At 51.9% G+C, this 16682-nt stretch overlaps 2 protein-coding genes and 1 long non-coding RNA gene across 3 annotated transcripts in view; 1 reads left to right on the forward strand and 2 right to left on the reverse strand.

The window, feature by feature from the left end:
- LOC306808562 (diacylglycerol O-acyltransferase 2-like) overlaps window positions 1–7005 on the reverse strand; it is a 162164-nt gene extending 155159 nt beyond the window's left edge. Inside the window, exon 1 of the mRNA XM_079319246.1 lies at window positions 7001–7005. The gene's annotated coding sequence lies outside the window, so the exon portion shown is untranslated. The remainder of the gene's footprint in view (window positions 1–7000) is intronic.
- LOC306808570 (SAP30-binding protein-like) overlaps window positions 1–16682 on the forward strand; it is a 261475-nt gene that overhangs the window by 49714 nt on the left and 195079 nt on the right. The gene's annotated exons all lie outside the window — the stretch shown is intronic.
- On the reverse strand, window positions 13060–14999 carry LOC306808622. Its single transcript, XR_013776081.1, has 2 exons — window positions 14886–14999; window positions 13060–13234 (listed from the first exon to the last, which is right to left on the reverse strand). It is a non-coding gene; the product is annotated as an uncharacterized lncRNA (long non-coding RNA).

The raw sequence follows: 16682 nt of genomic DNA on the forward strand, positions 1-16682 counted from the left end.
TGCTCTCCAGCCTGTCAGGCAGGGCTGGTGGAGCACCAGCTACTTTTGGAGATGCCGAGCAAGTGCAATCTTCCCCTTGGATCCATGACTCCATTAAAGCAGTTTTCAGCACAAAAGCTCAGCTTTACTCTGTGTCTCAGCTGCAGCATCCCAACCCTGCAGCCAGGACCAAAGAGTCTGTCCCAGGTGATGGTGACCCCAGAGCTGGTCTGGGGAGAGACAGCCCAAAACCCAAATCCTGTGATCCAAGAGTGCTGGGGGAGACAGCCAGCTCCTCCCTCCAAACCCCCATGTTTGGTCTGTGCTGCAGCTGTGGGGAAGGAGCAGAAAGTGGCAGAGCAGGGACAGAGGGCTCAAATCTGATTTAAGTCGGTGAATTAGGCTGGGGATTATTTGGCTCAGGGGCTGTTGGCTGCACACAGGATCCTGGGGAAGTGCTGGGTTTGGGATGTTGGGAAGAGCTGCTGTGCCCCAGGCCTGGGTCAGATACACTAATTAATATCAGCGAGGAATTAGGAGGGATTTGGAGACAGAATGGCCTGAGATTAAGTCAAACAGCAACGTGATCTCAGCTTTGTTAGAGATGCCCTTCCTAAAGGGCCTGTGCTTCCTCGCTGCAGCAGGGCTGGGAGGCCACCAGGAGCTGTCCCCACTGTCCCTGGTCACCCAGGCAGCACTGGGACCATCCACAGCCCTGGGATCCCCCCTCATCCAGCACCCCCAGCCCGAGGAAAGGGCTCAGAGTCATCACATGGTGCTTCAGAGGATTTTCTTAGTGACCCTTCTTAAGTCCCCTGTGACGGGGGCAGAAGAATCCTCTCTTCCTCCCCAGGGATCAGATATCAGGGAGTTAAGCAAGAAACAGGATCCAAATCCTCCAGTTCCTCTCTAAGCTGCCCCTACACAATTGGGTCCCTCTGACCCTGTCCCTCTGTCACCCCTCACTCTTGTCCCTGTGTCAGGCGACAGCTGCAGCATAGGAGGGTGGTTCTTCTGTGGGGTCAGAGAGCTGGTGCTTCTTTTGGGAACTTTGGGGCTATTTTGCAATCCAGGATATTGCAGAGAGCCCAGACTGCAGGTCTAGAAGCAGGAGAGGAGGAGGAGGAGGAGGAAGAAGATGGGAACTGGGGCTGCTTTACCTAGAGAAATCCTCATATTTGACCCTCCCACCCTTTTTGAGAGCACTGTGATCCTGTTGGATGCAGAATTACACCAGAGCAGCATCTTCCTGCTCCCCCAGCCCTTGCTCCTGCTGGTGCTCCAGGGGCATCACACCCCAAATTCCTGCAGGATGGAGCTGCAGAACCAATCTCCAGGACTGATTTCCACATCTGGCTCCTTGCCCTTGTGGTGCTCCCCCCACAGCCCAGCAGCTCCAGCTCTCCCTGCCCTGGATTCTCCCAGTTCTTCCTGGCCCAGGCTCTCCTGCCCTGTGCCAAAGCCAGCACAGCCACAGCCATGGCCCAGTGGTGACAGTCCCCAGCAGCCCATGGACAGGTAGGAAATAAATAATGTCAGGAGATAAACAGAGCAAACACAGCCTGCTGCATTTCAGGCAATATTTGCAGACCAGGTGTGTCCACCCCACCCACCTGAGTCACCCTGGGCAGGGTGTGGCTGTGGGGGGGGGAAGGTGCCCTGGGGATTCTCCAAAGCCCTGCTGGGGTGCAGCCCCTGATTTCCCCAGCTCTTCTCCAGTGTTACCCCCTCAGCAGACCCCACTCCTTCTTGGGATCACCCACAGGGTGGATGTCAGGAAAATTTGGGGCCCACAGCACCCTGAGGATTCCCTGGGAGATCATGGAATCACAGAATGGGTTGGAAGGAGCCTCACAGATGATTTTGTTCCAAACCCCTGCCATGGGCAGAGACATGCTCCACTATCCCAGTTGCTCCAAGCCCCATCCAGCCAGGCCCTGGACACTTCCTGATGCTCCTGCTGGAGCCCCCAGCACAAGGTGATGTTTGGTTCAAAGGTTCTCTGAGTTCTTTGAAGCAGGAACTGAGTTTCCAGAACATCCAGGAGATTGAGGAGCATCTTCAGGAGGGGCCTCAGCTGACCCTGGTGAACTCCCAGCCAGCAGCAGGAGCAGTAGGAGATGTCCTGGAGCAATCTGTGTTTATCCTGCCTTGCTCCCTGCTTTGCCTTTTCATTCTCTCCTCACATCTGGCCACATGTGGCTGTGTCAGCTGCCACACCCTGAGCCTGCAGACTGTGATGGAGAAGTTTCTCAAAAGCATTTGGAGAATTTCATACCAATATTCCAGACTGAAGAATTTCCTGAGAGCCCTTGTGGGAGTCTTGGAATTCATTGGGATGCTCCTAGGCAGGTTGCTGATAAGGAAATGCCAGAAAACTTCCAAAAGAGAGAAAACTCATGGGAAAAATGGAAGATTCTGGGGAAGTTTCTAGGTGGAGGAAAGTCAGGGAAGCTCTAGGGCATTCCTTGAAATATTTCAGATTGGAGAAAGGCTTTATGAAGCCCTTGAACATTCTTGGAAATGTTCTAGAACAAATCATAGGAAATTCCTAGGAAGCCTTGGTGCTGCAAGAAATTATTTAAGAGGAACATGCCCTCCCCAGATTCAAAGGACAAAATCCTAGAGGAACTGTTGTGCTGTGGATCCCTAGAAGGCTCCAGGAATTTCCCAGGAGGTTGCAGGTGAAGGACTCCAACGTGGTGCCCACCCTGATCCTCTTTGCTTTCCATCCCAGCTCCAGCAGGGTTTGCTGGAGCTGATGCTGGTTTTCTCAGGGCTGCAGAGCTGCCCCTGCAGATCTGATATCAGGGTGGTGGGAAATCTCCTCTGGTGACAATTCCCACAGCTCCATGAAGCCACTTGGTGGGCAAAGCATCAAATCCATTATCCAAGGATTGTGTTGTCAAATTTCCCATTCCAAACCTCTCTAACTTTAATTTGTCTCTTTACCACCTTTCTTCTGTTTCATTTGCACACACAGGTGTTATCCCAAACCCTGGATCAATGAGATGCTTTCCCCCCACCTCCCCATTCCCTGGCATGGATCCATCAGAGCTGAGAGGCAACAGATGAAGGAAAAAAAAAAAAAGATATTTTCCTTTTTGTTCTCTTTCCTTATTCCAAGAATTCTTAATATTCCACTTGCCTTTTTTGACTCTTGCTAATCATTGAAAGGAGACCTTCAAAGGGGCTCGGCAGCGTCTCCAAGATCTCGTTAAATCCCAATAATTGCTGATATGGAGCCACTGCTCGTGCCTGGATGGGGAAAAAGCTTTTCATGTTCATTACTCTGCAATTATGAGCAGGGAAGTTCATCTGCCATTTTATTGCTCTGTTCCATATGATCATTCCTTTCCCCTGCAGTTCCTCAGTGCCAGGAGGAATTTGGAGCTGCTCCGAGTGCTTGGCTGTGCTCTTCCCTCTCCTGGATCATTCTGGGGGGCACCAGAGGAGATTTCTGGCCAAATTCCTGTGGGACTTTGTTGAAAGTCCTCTCTCCTCCACAAACAGGCTGTTCCATCCTTAACCAGGATTAACATTCCCATTTATCCCCGGGCTGCTCTTGCCTCACCAGCTTGGGTTGAACGACCTTGCAGAGACCTTTCAGAAACCCCAAATATTGCAACTTCTCTGCTCCAAGCCTCGTCCAAGAGCTCAATTACTCTAATTAAGCTCATGTTACAGCATGGCTGGTGTGGACAGACCAGCCCCAGGACTGCCAGGGCTCAGTGCTCATCCCACTTTTCTCCTGGAGCACCTAAAGCTGGCAGGTCTCTATCCCAAGCAGTGCATGAGCTGAGTGACCTGGAAATTCATGGACATCTTCAGCTGCTGGGGCAGGAGGGATGATCCTTAGAATCACAGAAACCCTCTGGGACTGTGGAGCTCTGAGAGGCCACCACTGACCATGTCCCCAAGTGCCACATCCACATGGCTTTTAAATCCCAGGGCTGAACAACAATTTCCATGAGAATTTTTCCCTAATATCCAACTGAATCTCCCCTGGAGGAATCTGAGACTGTTCCCTCTCCTCCTGTCCCTGTTCCCTGGAGCAGAGCCTGACCCCCCATCTGTCCCCTCCTGTCAGGAGGACAGCAGAGCCACAAGGTCCCCCCTGATCCCCCTTTTCTCCAGGCTGAGCCCCTTTCCCAGCTCCATTCCCTTCCCTGGGCATCCTCCAGCTCCTCAATGCAGCAGCACAAGAACAGCAGAAGGTAGAGAAGGATTTGGGAAAAACTCTTGAGGTGCTGCTGATGGTCCTGACTCCTTCAGCCAACACCCACCAAGGTCGGACAACTGGGAGGAAGGGGGCGGCCAAAGGGCCCCTTTTGATGCAATTTTTCTCTCTTCTTGAGTGAGGAGTTTGATGGGAATTGGTTTAAAGTAAACAGAGGAGTCCCTGGGGCTGGCTCTGAGGGCTGGCAGGATCCCCTGGGCTTGGTGCTGCCCTGGACAGGAGGATGAGGCGTGGGATAATTCCCAGCATCCATAGGATGTTAGTTTTCGGACTTCATCAATAAGACTCCTCTCCTGCGGCTCCCCAAAATGTTTATGGAAGAGATACAGGAAGGGAGGAAGATCAAACCTGCTCTGGTGAAGCCTTGCTGGCTTTATCTGTGGTTTATGAGGTGACCAGACCTCGGCGGCTCCGTTTTAACTTGTTTTGATCTGGCCGTGCTTTATGACGATTATTCTGAAATGTTTTGACAGGCACGAGCCTCACCCGTCTGGGCTGCTCTGCTGGGAGTCCCAGGGCAGTGCTCCCACAGCCCAGATTTTCCATAAAAACCCAAAAATTCCAAAATCACAGGGGGGAGATGATGTCCATACTGAGGATGTGTCACCCACCTCCACCTGGAAAGGCTTGACTTCCTCATGGACCTTCCCTCTGCTTGCAGCCTTTGTGGGGTGTGCTGGTAGTGCCTTTCCAAACTTTGGGAATGGTTTTCCAACAGATGTTTGGGCTCTCAAGTTGCATTTTTGGTTTTTCCCCCAAAACTGTCTCTAGTCTGAACACATTTCATACTTTTAGTTAAAAAATTCCCAGCTGCAAACCACATTTCTGGGAGGATCATTCCTCTGTGTTTCCAGTGAAAATGGGAACATTTCAATAAATCATTCTTGGATTCTCTTAAAGTTTGTTTTTAATGGACAATACTTGGAGTTGCTGGCTGGATTTGAGGACAAGTCAGATGGACCCATCCCGAGGGGTGGTGGGGAGATCTGAGCTGGGCTCCCAAGGCCAAGAGGGATGTGGGAAGATGCTGAAGGTTCCCAGGGATCAGCAGGATTTCATCAGAGGCAGCACCTTCCCCACCTCCTGTTTACATCCAGCTCTCCATCTCAGAATCCTCAGGAGCTGGAGCCACACAGGAAATAATCATGGAATCACAGCATGGTCTGGGCTGGAAGTCACCTTAAATTCCATCCAATCCCACCCCCTGCCATGGGCAGGGACACCTCCCACCATCCCAGGCTGCTCCAAGCCCCATCCAACCTGGTCTTGGACACTTTCAGGGGCAGCCACAGCTTCTCTGGGCAACCCTCAGGCACTGGAAAGGACTCTGAGATCTCCCTGGAGCCTCCTTTTCTCCAGGTGAACCCCTCCAGCTCCCCAGCCTGGTTGCAGAGGGGCTCCAAAAGGATTCCCTCCTCTTTACTTCCCATGCTGGGATGAGCCCAGGCCTTGGGGGGTTCTGGGGTTCCCAGGGCAGAACAGGCTCCAGCCACGGGCTGGTCCTGCTGGGTGTGCCCAGCCCTGCTGCTGGAATTTGGCATTGGTTTATCCTGATCCAGGATACTGATTCCTGCTGGGAATTTGGGATGTGTTGCCTCAGCAAGATCTCTCCTCTTTTCTCACCTCTGATGGACTAAACCCACCAATTCCCTCTGGGGGCAGCATGCAAGGAATTAGAAGATGAGGCCAAAATTTCCTCCTGCTAATTTATACAGATTCCCTCCCTCTTCTGCTGCCCATTTCCCTCTGGGCCCACCCTGCTCAGTGCCCTGCTCCTTGAGCATCCCACACCGTGGGATTTGGGATGCCCATCCCACTCTGGGATGTCAGGGGAGAGGCAGTGGAGGTTCAGTGCATCCCTCAACAATCCCAGTTAGAAGGAGGAGAGCCCAGGTGGAAGAAGGATGGGCAGGCAGCGAGCTGTGGCTGTGTTTGCATCTCCGTGGGTGTTTTCTTCATTAAGATGCTGTGGGAAGAGGTTACCTCGCCTGCCTCCGTGTTTGTTGTTCCTGAGCTGGAAGTGAGAGCCCTTTGTCGGGGAGAATGGGAAGGAATTTTGGCAGGAAGGGCTTTCCGTGGGCTGCCGAGGGTGTGTGGGCACTGGCCGTGGCTGTGGCTGCTGCCCACGGAGGTACCAAAGCTTTGGCAGGGACAGGGGATTTTTGGGCAGTGTGGGTTTGAATGTCAAATCTCGATATCCCCTTTTAATGACCAAAGCCCTCGCTGTGTCTGTCACCTGCATTTCTGAGTGCATCTCCCTGAGGACTCCTCCATCCCCCTTATCTCCTGTGGGTGGTTACTGCCAGGAATTATCATCTGCCTCACGACTGCTTTGATCTGTTGCTCCCGGAAAAGGAAAACACTCATTTTCTCTCTTTATTTTATTTTAAGCATCGTTTATCAGTGTAACAACACCTTTAGGTGAAGGGGCATGCAGGCAGGGTCCCCAAACCATCCATCCTCTGAGGAAAAGATCCTGGAAGGATGGGGGTGACGGGGACCCCCTGTGCCCCCAACACAGCCGGGCATCCATCGTGCTCCCGATGCTCTCCCAATGGATGGATGGATCCATCCCAGCTCCCCCGATGCTCTCCGTGCCTCCAAGCAGCGCTTACTGGCACTGGACATGCCTTGGAGGCAGCGCTGAAATGGATGCTGCTCACTGAGCTCCTTAATTGCTTTTAGTTGTAGGCTTATTAAAGAACAAGATTTAAATAACGTCGAGGGGAGGAAGGAAAAAACACCTCAATAAAAACAAGCTGAAGGAGGGAGAGAAGCTTCCCGTGGTGCCGAGAGGAGTTGCAGCGAGTCGTCAGCAAAGGCTTCCAGGTTTCCTATTTTTCCTCCAAATCTGCTTTGAGTTTAAGCAAATCCCCGAAGATTGCCCATGAATAGTCATGCGGGAGCTGCCCTTGCCTGTGTTTCAGCCGCTACCCCAAAAAACCAGATTCCTGGCAGAAAGGAGATGAGAAAAAGCACCAGGTTTTCCTTGAATATTCCTTATTATTCGGGCGAGGCTTGTAGACACTTGCGCTGAGATCTGATAGGAAAAGATTTGCCCAATTATGGAATGGAAACGGTCCCGGGGGTCGCAGCCAAGGGAGGGAGCGGCTCCAGCCCGGGCACGACGCCCCTGCCAGGCAGGGAGAGCTGCCCCTGCCCCTCCTGGCACAGCCCCACGCGTGTGGGTGTCGAACTGGGAGAGAAAAAAAGAATCCCGAGCACCCGGGGGGAATCCGACAGCGAAAAGGAGCCAAAATACTGCGGGAAAACTCGGTGTGCTCAGGGGTCGGGGAATGGGAGAAGAATCCCAGGCTCGCCCTGAGTGATGGAGGCAGATCATAGGATTAATCCCAAGAAAACAGCCGGAAAAGGGTTAGGAGAGCCCTTTAGGGTTAGGAGAGGGACTAGTTGTGCTTCCTCGGAGAAAATTTGGATCACGGCGAGAGGTGGGAAGAGGGTGCTCAGGAACCCAGCAAGGACCGCTGGCTCCTGGATTGTTCGGGGCTTCTCGGTGGGCTGAGGGATTCACTCAGGGCTTGGAATTCCCCCCAAACTGCCTCATTTTTTCTTATTAAGAAAGACATTTCCCCCAACGAATTTTCTAGAAGTTAGTCTGAACTTGGATTGTGGGATTTCAAATATCAAAGGAACAAAAAGTCGTGGGTCACGCATTTCTTTCCACTGTATCTGGTAATTCCACCAGCCATCCCATTTCCCTGGAATTCAGTGGTGGTTTTTTTCAGTGGAAATATAGGAGGAAAATGGCTCCAAGAGGAGGAAAATGAAAATAAAATGGGGAGAAGAATGAGATGGTAAATGGGAGAATGGGAGGATGCTGGCAGAGCAGGAGCTCCTGCACCTCTGGAGCCAAATGCTTTGGGTTTGGGGTCTCTTTCCTCTGTGCCGAACCCAAAACTGCCTGGTCTGATCCCAGAAATTCTTTTATCTGTGTCTGAAGCTGGGGGGAAGAAAGGAGAGCAGGGATGTCCCTTGGCTGTCAGAGGTGTCCCTCGGCCCACAGAGGGGTGCCTTGGGTCACCAGGGTGTCCCGGGGCTCTCGGGGTGTCCCTGTGCAGCCGGGAATGGCAGCGGGAGCCGGGAATGGCAGCGGGAGCAGGCGGGGAAGGGGCTCGGCCGCACGGGGCCAGTCCCTGCCGTAGCTGCAGCTCGTTAAAGTCTGGCTGGAGGCGAGAGAGATCCCTCGATAAAGATGTGAAGCGAAATCGAGGGTAAGTACAGTAATCTCCCAACTTCCCACCGGGGTGTGAGCGCCCAGGTTGTAAATAGGCTGGAATCAAAGACTCATAAACCATGCAAATTGCTCCGTGTGTGTTTGTCTGTCTCCTTCCCATGTCTTTGCCCCTCACCTCCTTCCTCCGAGTCTCTATCTCTCTATCTCTCCTCTTTCCATGAGCTCTGCTCTGCTCCCGACGAGCCTGTTCGGGCGAGGGAGGGACGCTTTAAAAGGCATTTTTGTGGTTCTGGGCAGCAAGTCAAAAAAAAAAAAAAATTCTGCTTTTTTTTTCCCCCCTGCCACCCTACCCCCTCCCCTTTCCAGACTCAGGGACACGTCACCCCAAACCTACACAGCCATCAAAATAAACATTAATTAAGATATTTCCAGCGATCTTCACTGTCACAAATTACCAGCCCCACAAAAGCAGCACTACAACTGCTCAGGATGTTCAGTTTATCCCTTTTTGTGATTGCTGAGAGATAAAACTGAATTTCTCCACTTTCCTCTTCTGCTTTTCAGCCCATCCTGCTCTGCACAAGGAGCCAGCGGGGCTGGAAAAGCAGCGGCTGCACCTCCAAAACCTGCAGCGGGGCATGGAGCAATGCCCGAGTGGGAATCACGGAGCCGCGATCCCCCTAAATGGGAGGATCATAGAGCCTTGTGCTCTGTGGAAAACTGGGATCCCCTCCTGGGTCCTGGGGGGTCGGGATGGGGTGTGGGGATGTGAGGATGCAGGGAGCCGGTGGTATTGGGCTGTTGGGATGTAGGATGGCAGGGGATGCAGGTGTGTGGGGTGAGGGGATGCAGGGGATTACAGGAGTCAGGGATGATGGGAACAGGGGTTATGAGTGCAGGGGTGCAGATGTGCAGGGTGTGGGGATGCAGGGGATTAAAGGGGAGACAGGGTGCAGGAATGCAGTGGCACAGAAATATAGAGATTCAGGGGCACACGGATACAGGGATGCAGTGGTGCAGGGATACAGGGATGCAGTGGTGCAGGGATACAGGATTGCAGTGGTGCAGGGATACAGGGATGCAGTGGTGCAAGGATACAGGATTGCAGTGGTGCAGGGATACAGGGATGCAGTGGTGCAGGGATATAGGGATGCAGTGGTGCAAGGACACAGGATTGCAGTTGCACAGGGGATACAGGATTGCAGTGGTGCACGGATACAGGATTGCAGTGGTGCAGGGGGTGCAGGAGTGTAGGGATGTGTAGGTGCAGGACTGAGGATGCAGGGATGCAGAAACACAGGGATGCAGAGCCACGTGGATTCAGGAGCACAGGTATACAGCAGTGCAGGGCTATAGGATATAGGAGTGGGATATAGGATATAGGACCGCAGGGATATAGGATTGCAGGGTGCAGGGGTGCTGCAGCGGAGTCCAGCGGGGCTGGATCTCCCTGTCCCGGCTCCCGCAGCCGCCCGGGAAGCGGCGTGGGCCGCTCGGAGCAGGCTGGGTGCCAGCAGCCGGAGCTGGCAGGGCAGGGTGGGGAAGCAGGAAAGGGAGCCCCGCTCCTCCTCCCCTCGGGGAGAGCTGTGGCTCTCGGCGGGAGGCTTGTGAGTACACACAGACTCTCTGGAGCCTCCCATGTAAATCCTGGCAGGACGCAGCCAGCTCTGAGCTCATTCACGTGAGATCACCGGCTCGTCCGGGCCACGCGGGTGGGGACGTGCCGGGAGCTCCGCGGGACCCTGCCCCGAGGGGTCCCCGCCGCTTGGGAGCTGAGAGAAGAGCTCAGCCCATCCAGCCCCTCTCCCTCCAGGTCCCTTTTACAGCAGCACCGTGCCCCTGTGGCCCCACAGAGAATTCCCCAACCTCCTGGCAGGAGGCTGGCAGGAACCTGTCATCATGCCAAGGGGCTGGCTCTGATCCTGGGGATGGCACCGGGGACACTGGGAATGGAAGGTGTGACACCGGGGATCAGCCCCGGCACTGGGGATGGAAGGTGTGACACTGGGTATCAGGTGTGACCCTTGGGATGGGAGATGGGACACTGGAGAAGGCAGGTGTGACACTGGGAATGGCAGGTTTGACCTTGCACATGGAAAGTCTGATCCTGGGGATGAAAGGTCCGACATTGGGAATGGCAGATCTGACCCTAAGGATGGCAAATCTGGCACTGGGAATGGCGAGTCTGACCCTAAGGATGGCAAATCTGGCGCTGGGAATGGCGAGTCTGACCCTAAGGATGGTGAATTTAACCCTAGGGATGGAAGGTGTGACAGGGAGGATGGAAATTGCGACACTGGAAGTGGATGGTCTCATCGTAGGGATGGAAGGGAATAGTAGGTCTGGCCCTGAGGATGGCAGATGTGGCACTGGCAATGGAATATCCGCCCCTGGGGACAGCAGCATTTGGATTTTCCACCCCTGGCAAGGCGAGGGAGCAGCCCTGGGTGCGGCGATGCCTCGGGCGCATCCCTCGGCAGCCGCGTGTCCCGGCACAGCCCCGGGCTCCCGGCGCTTCCCCCGGGCCAGGACACAGCCCCAGGTCACCTCCTGCTCCTCTGCCACCCTCCACCGCTTTTCCTTTGGTGTTCAAACCCGGCGGGAGCTTTGTCTGCAGTTGCGACTTCCCCCGGCCGCCGCCGCTCCAAAGAAAACACATCCATGTGTTTGAAAATCTCGCCTTACACAGCATTCCTCCAGCTTCTGCTCCTTTTTGGGGCTTCTCCTTCTTTCTCTGGCTCGCTGACCTGAAAATGCACTTTGTGTTTTCCCTGGGAGAGGTGGATGAGGAGAGCTCCGGCATAGCTGCATATTAAACCCCACGGATTTTCCCGAGGTGCCGCTGCCGCTCTCCCGCTCCAACAACTTTTTAATCACTCGCCCCAGATAGACCCGATTAGATTTATTTTTTTTTCCCCCGCTAACAAAATCACGGAGTTTCCTGTGCTCCTTTCTGGCTATTTAGGCCTCTTTCATGTCTCGCTGGCTGTGGAAGGACGGCCAGCCCCGCACACCGGGATGGCGGCGGGGATTCAGCGGGAATTCCAGCGACAAGCTGCTTATCTTCCCCGCCAGGTCATTAACGAGCTGCTGGTGCCTTTTGCAGGTCATTAAGGGAGATGTTAAGGAATGACCTCGGCAGTGTCCCCTTGGATATTCCCGCCTCTTCCAGCAAGGTCTGCACGAGTGGGTACATTGCTACCTCATAAATATATATATACACATAAATATATTTATATATGTTATATATATATTATATATATTATATATGTGTATGATAGATATTTATTTATATATGTTATATATATATTATATATATGTTATATAAATATATATACATGTATAATATATTAATATACAAAAATTCCTTTATCACATGCAAATACATAAAATACATATATACCCACATAGAAATACATACTAATACATATATACCCTCATATCTATTTACAAAATTGCATACATATATATACATATGTGTATGTATATGTATACATATACATATACATATATATATATATATATATATGTGTGTGTGTGTGTGTATGCATACACATGAATATATATCTATAGATGTTTCTTTTCCCACCATATTCCTCGTGTAATCTCCCACTGTGCCATTCAGGGCTGCTCCTTCTCCAGCCAATTTGAGGCATTTTCCTGATATTTTCAACAATAATGTTCGTAGAGTTAAAGGCAGCTCACCAGCACATCGCACCTTTGTTCTTACAAGAGTGAGGTGATTCGCTTCTGGTGGGTTTTTTAGGATGCATTGCTTGGTTTTCTGGGAATATCTGGATGCTCAGGACCCCTCTGTTGCCCAATTTCCATGTTTAGGGTGGCACCAGCTGCCTGCCAGGGATTTTTCTTGTGGTTTTTGTGTTCCCTCTCCTCTCCCTTTGTCAGCCTTCAGCCCCGCTCTGCTCTTTCCCAGGGCACAGCCAAAGTCATGGATTTGCTGGAGATGGGGAGTGATGTGTCCTGTCTGAGCCAGGAGGGAATTCAGCCTTTCTCACCCATTTCTGTGGCCTCATTCATCGAAGCCAAAATTCCTCCCTTCCCAGAGGTCTGCGGGAAAGGGAGCTGCTCCAGTGAGGATATTTAGGATTAAACCTCTACTCCATTTCCATTAAAACTCCAGATTAAAGTGCTGGACTCCAGACAATGCTTCCCTGACTTCCCCAGCTCCCACTTTCCATCTCCAGCCCAACCCCTTTTCAGCCACCTTTGAATTTTCCCCTTTCTTGCAGCGTTTCATTCTTTTTCTTTAATTTCTTTTAAATCCCAAATCCATGAGTGGCCACTTCTGCAAGCGATAAAAATCTTATTCCCTGCCTTTGGATTTTTTTTTTCCAGGCAATTGTAGCTTGCAACACCTTAATTATCGCGGCTCTGAAAACCGGTTAAAGATTTTAATACTTCCTTCCCCAGCCTATTATGCAGCGACTTCTCAGCCCCATAAAATGTTCCTCTGGAGCCCCATGGCCTCGTGCTGCTGCATTTCTCTCCTCTATCCTTTCCTGATGGATTAAACACTCCCAGCTCCCCTTTTCCCTCTCCCCTTGGGGCAGGTGAGAAGCGCCCGGATTTCCAGGTGGAAAATGGGGCTTTTTTAAAATTAAAATCCTATGACACAGCCAGCAAAAAATGTTGCCTCATTTTAATCAGGCAGCACATCTGCAGAAGGTGCAAGATTCCCGGAGCCTGAGCTCGGGAATGATGGGATAAATCACGGGAAAGGCGAATCCTTGACATCACCTTCGTTCTGGTTTTGATGCTCTGATTTCTCTGCTTCCCTGGCACCCATCCTGCCTGGCTGGCTGTAATTCCATGGGTATGAGACTCTTTGGATGTCTCCATGTGTCCCACATACTTTATAAAAAAACAAACCTTTTTTTTTTTTTTTTTTTTTTTTTTTTTTTTTTTTTTTAAATAGAAATTTGGGTTAATCACGAATTTTGGTCCCACCTGTGCAGGGCTCCTTGGAAAAGCACTTTCCAGGGAGAGGGGCTGTGCCTCCGCCAGGGTGCTGGGGATACACGTGCCAGCCCAGTGGGATCTCATCCCTTTCATCCCAAAAAACACTTAGGGAGAATATCTCCCTGGTCCCACGGTGCCTGTGGGATGAGAGGAGTTTATTCCCCACCGATGTTTGATTTAGGTGAGTTTTAAATAACTCCAGTGCTTTCCTGGGGGAACCATCCCCTGGTTTTCTGCACTAAGCACTTTTTCCTGGTGTTCAGCCGAATTTTTCCTTTTTAAAATTTTTTTTTTCCTCTGTTTTATCCTTTTTTTTTTTTTTTTTTTTTTTTTTTTCCTTTCGCTCGGAGATTTCTCAGGTAATTTGAATGTGAAGTGGCAGTGGAATACATTGGGCTGCAGCTCATCACTTGATGAGGGGCTGATTGGGCTCAGAGAGACTCTGCCTGCAGGGAGGGAGGTGGGAGAGCTCAGAATTTTGGGAATGATGTCAGATATCACCAGTCCAGTCTTTTTAGAATGGAGCAGGTGGGCGAAAATCCCATTTTTGGGGTTAGGATCATCCCCACAAGTGCTGTTTTAATGAGGTTTCAAGGGAGGAAAGGGAAGCCAAGAGTCTGGAATCCACACGGGGTAGGAAGTGGGCATGGATAGGGCACGAGGCAGTTCCTGGGCTCCAAAAAGGTGAAGAATTTAGGAATTCAACAATGCCCTTTCTTGTTCCACACCATTGGCAGTTGAGGACTCTGGGGAGCATGGGAGCCTAGAGCAGCACCCCAGGATGGAGCTGTGAGAGAGCTGAGCCCCCCAAAACTCCTGACATCCACATGGGAATGTCCATGCCAGCCCAGGAATGCCAGGGCAGGGCAGGAAAAGGGCAGGGAGATGGAAATCCCAGTAACTCCTTATGGAAACACCAGGATCACCCACCCTGCCTGGGATTCTGGGCATGGATGGGGTTTGTTGTCCCCTGGAACTGCTCAGAGTCCCTCAGGATATGGATCCCTTCCTTTTCCCACCTGGAGCCCAGCCCAGATCTCAGTGTCACCAGTGCACCTGAGGCAGTGTGAACCATTTCCCATTTAATTTATAGGGGTTTTTTTTTTCCCTGAATCACCCAAGGAATTGCCCTGGTTGGCCACCACTGATTCCTTCCTTTGTCTGGGTGGGAAAATCAGGTGCTCTGCTTCCCTGGGCAGGTGTTTCCTGCTGAGGGACAACACCAGGAGGGATGGGAAGGAGTTTTCCCATTCTCCCAGCCTGACTCCCACCTCTCCAAGGTGTCCCACTGCCCTGGATGAGACCTGTTCCCCTTCCACGGGGCCTCTCCCACCTTACAGGTGTTGGGTTTGGTGTTGCTGACACATTCCAGAGTGGGCAGAGCCACAATCCAGGTTTTTCCTGGTGTGCCAGGTGTGGCTGTGCCGTGTAACTCTCCATAAAGTGGTGACCTTTGGAAGCTCGTGCCTGGCTCACCTGTGCCTGCCTCACCTGTTCATTCCCCTCATCCCAAGGATTCACATCCCCCACAGCACCAAACTGGTCCCCACTGGGGCGAGGCCATGGGCTGTGATCCCAAAGTGATCCTGGAGGGATCCTGTGCCCTCCTGGCCGGGGTGGGGGGTGTTGGGCACAGGGGAGCTGTGGCGACATCAGCCTCCCCCTTTCCAAAGGATTCCCGGGCTCCGGATCCCACCCGAGCCTGTGCCTGGAGAGCGGCATCGCCATGGCAACAGGACCTGATGTCATCGGCAGGGATGGAGGGGCAGGAGAGAGGGAATGGGCAGGGAGAGAAGGAACGGGCAGGGAACGGGCAGGGAACGGGCAGGGAACGGGCAGGGAGAGAAGGAACGGGCAGGGAACGGGCAGGGAGAGAAGGAACGGGCAGGGAACGGGCAGGGAACGGGCAGGGAGAGAAGGAACAGGCAGGGAACGGGCAGGGAGAGAAGGAACGGGCAGGGAATGGGCAGGGAACGGGCAGGGAGAGAAGGAACGGGCAGGGAATGGGCAGGGAACGGGCAGGGAGAGAAGGAACAGGCAGGGAACGGGCAGGGAGAGAAGGAACGGGCAGGGAATGGGCAGGGAACGGGCAGGGAGAGAAGGAACGGGCAGGGAACGGGCAGGGAACGGGCAGGGAGAGAAGGAACGGGCAGGGAACGGGCAGGGAACGGGCAGGGAGAGAAGGAACGGGCAGGGAATGCGCAGGGAGAGAAGGAACGGGCAGGGAACGGGCAGGGAGAGAAGGAACGGGCAGGGAATGGGCAGGGAACAGGTGGAGAGAGGGCAAGGAATAGGCTGGGAGAGCCAGGAATGGGCAAGAAAAGAAAGAATGGGCAAGGAATGGGCAGGAATGGGCTGGGAGCAGTTAGAGGGAAGGCAAGGAATGGGGAGGGAGAGGGCAGGGGAAAGGCAGGAATGGGCAGGGAACTGGTAGGGAGAGGGCAGGAATGGGCAGGGAAAGGAGGAATGGGCAGGGAATGGGCAGAAAGAGCCAGGAACAGGCAGGGAATGGGCAGAAAAAAACAGAAACAGGCAGGGAATGGGCAGGGAATGGGCAGAAAATGAGTCAAGAGCAGGCAGGGATCCAAGGCCCCTCTCCCAAGACACACCAGGCACTCGAATATTTAAAAATATCACATTTTTGATGCTGTTTCCTCCTCCTTCCTCAGGTATTTGCCTCTCCTTTGGACCAGGATGGCTCTGAAGTGCCCAAATCCTGCTGCCCTCTGTGCCCAGGGAGTCCCCACGTGCCATCCCAGGGGTTTTCATGGAAAAGACAGAAAAATCACATTGAAAATCTGGAATTTTAAATAAATCTTATTAATATGGAGCCAATTTGACCCTGATTGTATTATTTAAAATGAATTTTCTCAATAGAAACGGAATAGACTCTGCCATTTTTTGGATTTTTTTTTGAGCTTTAATTTGAATTATTTTAATAAAAACTGAAGGGACTCGGGGGGTTATGGTTTATTTTTTCACTCTAAAGTGACTTTTTTGGTTTGTTTTTCAATTTTCTCAACACAAATGAAAGCGACGCCAAAATTTGTTGGTTTATTTTTGTAACAGAAAGGAACTGACTTGAGGGTTTTTTTTTAAATTTCCTTAATAAAAAGTGATCAGACTCACGAGGGGGTTTTATTTTATTTTGTTTTAATTTTTATTAATAGAAATTAAACCAACTCCAAAGGGGTTTATTATTGTTATTGTAACAGAAAGTGAAGTGACCCCAAAGATTTTCTTAATAGAAAGAAAATTAATTCTGGATTTTGGCTCCTCCCTCCCAAT

The sequence above is a fragment of the Erithacus rubecula genome (assembly GCF_903797595.1).
Source record: "Erithacus rubecula genome assembly, chromosome: 15".
In the NCBI taxonomy this organism is placed as follows: Eukaryota; Metazoa; Chordata; class Aves; order Passeriformes; family Muscicapidae; genus Erithacus; species Erithacus rubecula.